The following is a 6,857-nucleotide window of genomic DNA, read 5'->3' as shown; positions in this document are numbered from 1 at the left end:
CTTCCGATTGCATTTTGATTCATGTTGAATAACTGGTCCATTTTATTTCAACATTGCAGTTTGACTGTGTATGTTTATTTGCAGAGCAATTTGGGCTCACACTATCAATTTTGATCAATCTCATCAAAAGTGTTACCACACAACTGCAATTCAGAGCAAAGACGTTTGTAACATTCAAGCACACTGAAGATATACAGGATATCGACATTAATTCCTTTCCTAGTTTGATGTCTCAAAAGCACAGGAATTAAATCACCAAGAGGACTTAATGAACCTATCATGCCTACAGGGAATTCCTTCAGGTCAAGTTTGAAGTGCATTGCAGTAGCAGTTTCCTGAAGGTTGCCCTGATCCTCTATATAAACAGTAGTTACTGGAAAAAAAAAAAAAAATTCGGCCCCAAGAGCTGCTAAATGATGCATCTCGGAAGAACTGGATCTAGTTAGTAAGATGTGTTGGAGGTTCAGCACATGCGGTATTGCAGAACTGCGTACGTAAGAAATGCACAAGGACGCAGCAGAGTAACTGTACAGATTACAAGCACTCAAGCTAGGAAATTCGAGGTACAAACGTTTCTTCTGTGGCACTGGTTGAGCAACAAAGCAGAACATATCTGGACAAACCGGGAGCAGACAATACAAATGTACAGACAACGAGGAAGAAAGAGCGTAACAGAGAAAACCATCTTTAAGAATTTCTTAACCCAAGTATTTATTGCCACAGTTCACATCTTGATTTTTTTTTCACTTGAATCACCTGTTTTCAGAGATAACTATTTTCTGCCCTTCCTAAGCACTGCTCATTTCAATAGATGCACTGGGCAGTTCTTCAAATTTCAGTTATTTGCTTTGTATCGGGGCTTGGAAAAAACCCAAACATTTATCCACTCTCAACAGGGACTACAGAATTCTTTTTCCTAAAAGCATGTTTGTAAACACATTCGGAAGTGTAAACCATGTAGCTCTGCTTCCTGCACCTTCAGGCAGCCTCATGGTTTCCCTTGCTGCTCACAGGCTGGCTTTTTTTTTCCAAGCAGCAGAATGAAATCACCGGCATTATCCCAGCTTCACCCCAAATCCAAAGTGACCGGTTTTGCCAGTTTCAGTCAGCTGCTGCTGCTTGAGAATGTAAATGCAATGCAGACAGTAGCACTGGTTTTCTTTGTGGAAGAAAAGACACAGGCCCTGTTCCAAAAGCTGTGGGGGAGAAGAGAGCTCACTCTTCTCTCAAAAAACCCAACAGGAGTTTCAGAGCTATCAGACACATCACAATCACAAAGTCAATATGAAAAATGGACTTCCCTCATCCCAGGGTACTGCCTGCACAAAAATCACCACCTCTTCTTCTGTTTCCAACCTGGATGAAAGTCGGGATTCTCACCAGCCCTTTGCTCTGCCTATCTACTTCTGGCTACCGGGTGTCTGAGATTGCTGTCAAGTTCGGGCTTGCACTGCTTACGAGCTTCACAGGCTTCACCAGTGACGCTGTCCCTGAACCACAACTAATGGGGCTGGGAAGCTACAAAGGACTACAGCCTCCTCAGTCCAGTACCAACTGCTCGCAGTACACAGAGGCTCCATCAGCCCGTCATCCAAAACCATAAGCCTAAGAGCTTTATAACGTGTCTTCCTTTTCCTTCTGCAGATGAACCCGTAAATTCTAGAACAAATAACCTACACAGCTGACAACCCGCATGCACCTATGCAGCTTACTATATATTTTATTACCTGTGCTCGGACCCATCTACACCTTCTAAGATTTACACATTTTTATAGTGCACATCTTCAAAAACTTACTGATGTACACATTTCTCCACAAAACATACTGAAATAACAGGTAAGCTTGAAGTCAAAGAACTAATCTTCCTGAATCTTCTGGCAGCATCAATTACAAAACCGCAAACCTTACAATGGGGTTTTTTCCTCTCTCGGTAGTTTTTCGTAACTTCAAAATCACCACTACAATTTTGCTTTAACTTTGGTTTGCTCAGTTTTATGGAAGTTGTTGGCTATGCCGAAAACATTCACCTAACCTTTGAAGCAGAGACATCAGGCAAAACAAAAAAAAAGAGCACACTTTTTTTGGGGGGCTGGGAGTGTTTGGGGTTTGGTTTTTTTGTTTTATTTTCACAAATGGGTTTAGGGACAGAAGTAGAACGGTAACTTACTATACTTGGAGTACAGACCTGTAACAGCACAGAAGTAGCGTAAAACTGAGCCCACCCTGCTAACAAGATGGCAAACCGATTGAGCATTCCTTTGCAGTAATGCTCAGCCAATGCAATGGTCTGCTTCAAGGCCTTCTACAAGATTATGACTACAGGACTGAACACCACAGGAGCATATACCTCTTTTCACCTTTGTCCTCTAAAAGCATCGAGACCTTCTGGAGTTGTATCATATTCCATCTTTGTAAAAATCACTTGGTGCAATATTAGCACCCTATAAAACTATCCAAGACAGACACACGCTTCAGCTATATATTATCATTTTATTTTGAGCAAAACCACAGAAAGAAAGATTTTGCAGTCAATCAGAATCTAAAAAAGTTTATAAAATTAATCTTAATAATAAAGCAATCACAATGGCCTGCTGAAATACTGCACTGGAATAAAATGTCTTTATCTGCTATTACTTTGCATAGATGAGGACATGGGAGAAATAGTGTTCCAAAGTAGTAACATAAAAAAGAATAAATGTTAAAATATACACTCCCTTCTTTACAGCATTTCTGGGCATGCCAGTTTCAGCCATACTGTGTCTAACATGCTAGAGGCATACGGTATTAGGTGTAGCACACTGCTCTGCCTATTTTGTTGACTACAGCCTCAGCAAATGTACAAAAGGTCTTTTTTCCTTGATAAATTAATTCAACAGCATTCTTCTGTTCAGAACTAAAAATAGTTGCTAATTAGTACGATAACAATAATGCAGGATTATCATAATGGTTTTATTATGAGTATGGGTTTATACACCACAAAGGACTAAGCCCTCGGCCTAAAGAGCTTGTAGCTCAACAAGAGCGGTAGAAAAAAACATCGTCTGGATTTTTTGCTGCTGTCATATCTGGCCCATGTAACCTTATTTTTTGAAAAGTTAACTTTGACTTTATATAGCAAATATTTTCACAGACAGAACTATGCCTCAAGAGTGATACCAATTCATAAATTCTTTTCCTCCTGTCAGGACTACACAGCTGCAGTGAGTCTGGATACTTCTGGGACACCCTGCATGTATTACGCATGCTGAAACCAAAAAGGACAGTCAATGCACACTGCACACAGAAATTGAGCTCTTCAGGTACGCTGAAGTGTACACATACGAGAGATGTGCCCTGATGTACCGCAGTCAGCATAGCACAGTCAACAACTCTGGACCCCAAATTTCAGAGCCCCTCCCATTAAAAGTTAAGAGAGTTTCGTATTTCCCCTAGACACAAGTTTTACATAGAGGAAGAAACATGCAAAGAAATCTAGATATAGCAAAGTCCAGGTCATGACTGTATAGTTATTTCCACTCAAACGTCAGAGCATTTCTGTGGCAATCTATTACGTGAAAACACCACAATAGGAAGGTATTTTCTTTGTTTTTTCCTGCTTCAAAGCAGCTGCCCACAATAAAAATTTGTAGCATGTGACCCATTAGATCTTCTTGTTAACAGCATCCGGGAATCTCTGTTCCATTATAACGTAAATTAATTTTTTAAAAAAATTTAAATTTTTTAAGATTAAGACTGAATGACTGATGCAAAAGTATGTGGACAGACATTCATCCCTGGTGGCAAAAGAACACAGGCTTGCTGTAGGGAGATCTTAGAGAGGGCTTGAAGAGGGAGGGCACTGAATCATGCACTGTAAATGCATTGTTGTTACAGTACTAGACAGGAGGAGAAAAGGATTAAGACTGCTTTACTGCAAGAGAAACAGGAAGAGTGCAGAATGCAGGGATATGTGCCAAATAAGAAAGAACAGAGATGGAGGTAGGCAGAAGACAGAGACAAGAGTCTGGGAGAGGGACTCACAGACGGGTCGGGATTTACACGACTACAGCAGCAGGCAAGCAAGATAATCTCTACTGCAGCATGTCAAGTGGATGTAAGAACACCGTAATGACACAGGAGAGAGAGTGGAAAAAGGTTCCAATCATCAAGGCAAGAACTTAAGGCTTCAAAAGAGAAAGCAATGACTTTGGAGAGGAAAATGAAGAGAACAAGGGGTTGGAAATGAGTTTGTGTTTTCCACCATGAGCCAAAAAGATAGTCAGGGATGGAAGCAGACACGAATAAGCCTAGGATGAAGCCACAATTTTTTAAAAAAATAAACAAAACCTTTCCCTGGTACAATACACAACAGCCTGCTTAGCAACAAAGGTTGCTGTGATTGCAGAGGCTGCGGCCAAAACCTCTGCCCTGTTAGATGAAGTCTGTGTAAAACAGCATCTTCCCCTCTTCTACCCAAGCCACTATATTCTACCAAAACAATGAAACTTCCCTCGAAAACAGGCGACCCCAGTTTCACTAAAGGCTACACCACACAACTCACTGCTGCAAGAAACATGACAGGTAGTGGATTTCTCCTCTGTCTGAAGTAAAAGAAAAACTTTTCAGCTTAAACAAAAAACTATCTTCAATCTCAGTGTATCTTCACAACTAGTGTATATACAATGCACATGCTTACATCCAGCCACCAGCAATTTAGGTAAACCATAGCTTCTGAACGCTTGAAACACAAAGAGGAATACTCTCGACTTTTAGCTATTACAGAACTCACACAGACACAGCAGGGATGAAAGCAGAATAAGCAAATGAACACAAAGAAGGAAAACGGTTTAAGAAAACAGAAATGTTCCATTTTAAATAGGTCTGATTGGAGGAAGTACTGGGATGCAAAACCAATGGTTTCAATCAGTCAGTGTCAGTTGAGGTCAGCGGGCCTGAAGTTTACCAAAAGATCACATAACAAATATAGCTTTTTTTTTTTTTTAGGTTAAAATTCAGCATTCTGATGTCATATCTGAACCTTACCGCAAAAACCTATGTTAGTCAACCACAAAATAACCACCTACAAAATTCAGAAAGGCAGTCCTGAGGTATTTCTAAGGCTAAATAAATACTGTAGAATAGGCTTTGTATCACAAAGGAAAGGCAGAGTTTGCAACAGTCAGAATCCAGAGGGACATGAAACACAGCAATATAATGTCTTATCACCCCTGTGTGCTTCCGAAGTATTTCATATCTGTGTGTATATATATATATACACATGCATATATGTGTATGCATACCTACATAACGATGTATGTACAAAAATACTCGAAACACAGAAATGTAACACTTGAACATCCCTTGCATGCTTTCATAAAGACTTCATCTTTATATATGCATCTATATATGCACAGGCACTATATATAATATACACACACACATATAAATCTACATATAAAAATACCAAAGTTCTGTACTTCCAAAATTAGTAAGTAGTCCCAGATACATAGCTGGGCTACCACGCTCTCACAAATCCTAAATTAAGTCTGGGCTCTGTCACATGTGCGCCCCTGTTATTTGTGGGCCCATCTCTATGTGTAGGTTCATGATCGGTGTCCAGGCTGTTTGTACTATGTTCTTTCTTTTCTGTTTTTATAAAAAAATTAAGCTGCTGCTCCAACTCTAAAATCAACCAGCGCTTAACTGGTACAAAAATGTGAAAAAATTGGCCTTTGATGCTAACGAACAATTCTGATATATACCCTAGCCACATAAATACACAATGATGTTGATCTGAAGTATGCAGCTCCACCTTGAATTTGCAGAATATTCATTGTTCCCTTCGAGAATATCCTACGTATACTGATTTTTTTTTAATTTGAGCCAATTCTTTCTATAAATGGATTTGAATAAGATGCTTTTACCCCGAAGCTACACAGAAAGTCACTGAAACACTAATATCTAAATGCATAGTTTCACCTTCCACTAGCCCATAATCACATTACCATTTAAAGCTCTGCCATATGTTTACAAAGATAGTATGTGAGCATTCATGAAGAACTCATTAATTCTAAGGAAAGTATGCCATCAATGCCTTTCAGGGTCAATATGAAATCTTTCATAATTTAAAAGGAAATGTATGCAATAAAAATTTCAGATATTTAGTGTTAACGTGACAGCATATAGACCCCTCTCTCTACTCTGTCATACCTTAAGGACAGAGATATCCTCTCTCATCCATATATAGTGTCATACTTTGGAAGTTTCATTCCTAGTAGATTAACTAGGAGTGAGAGATAATGTGAGATATCACAGAACCGGAAAATAACATCCTTTTCATGCCATCAATGCTTATTTCTTTAGGTAAACTACTGCAGTAATAAAGTCGGATTCATCCAATCATTGCCCCCGAGTACAGCGATAGCTATTTCTAGGGAAGACAGCTATCGGCCTGAGATAATCAGACACAGAAAGGGAGAGCAGCCTTCATTTTTCACCTCAGTTCATGCGACCCTTTAATCACAGTGACTAACCTCATTGCCAAAATAATGTCATCTCAAAAAATGCATTTACCAGAACAGCTCCTCTGTGTGAGTGTGGAAGATCGAATTTGTCACTGAAAATGAGACACAAAACCAGACTGAAGGGGGGCTGGGAAGGGGGAGGGAGAAAGCTGCTTCTCAGTGCAGTCACAGGGTCCCAGCCCCACAACAAACACGCACATTTGATCGGAGTCTGCAGACATTAAATGCACTTTGCTTAAGCACCAAGCATCTCACGAGGCTGGACGGGGTGCCCGCGGGTCCTGCCCCCTCCCGCTCCGGGGTGCCCGTGAGGGCTCGGTCGCGCCGCGGGGTCACCCGGCGAAAGGAGAGCGG

The 6,857-nt window shown here is 40.4% G+C and overlaps 1 protein-coding gene across 1 annotated transcript in view; it reads right to left on the bottom strand.

Annotated features, from left to right (window-relative positions):
- The window catches only part of DYRK2 (dual-specificity tyrosine-(Y)-phosphorylation regulated kinase 2), a 5,445-nt gene extending 3,855 nt beyond the window's left edge, over positions 1 to 1,590 (bottom strand). The window contains exon 1 of the mRNA XM_009704421.1: positions 1,338 to 1,590. The gene's annotated coding sequence lies outside the window, so the exon portion shown is untranslated. The remainder of the gene's footprint in view (positions 1 to 1,337) is intronic.
- Positions 1,591 to 6,857: the final 5,267 nt, after the last annotated feature.

The sequence above is a fragment of the Cariama cristata genome, unplaced genomic scaffold (genome assembly GCF_000690535.1).
Source record: "Cariama cristata isolate BGI_N322 unplaced genomic scaffold, ASM69053v1 scaffold15377, whole genome shotgun sequence".
Taxonomy (NCBI): Eukaryota; Metazoa; Chordata; class Aves; order Cariamiformes; family Cariamidae; genus Cariama; species Cariama cristata.
Note: the sequence above shows the minus strand (reverse complement) of the source record. Positions and strands in the feature narration are given on the sequence as shown.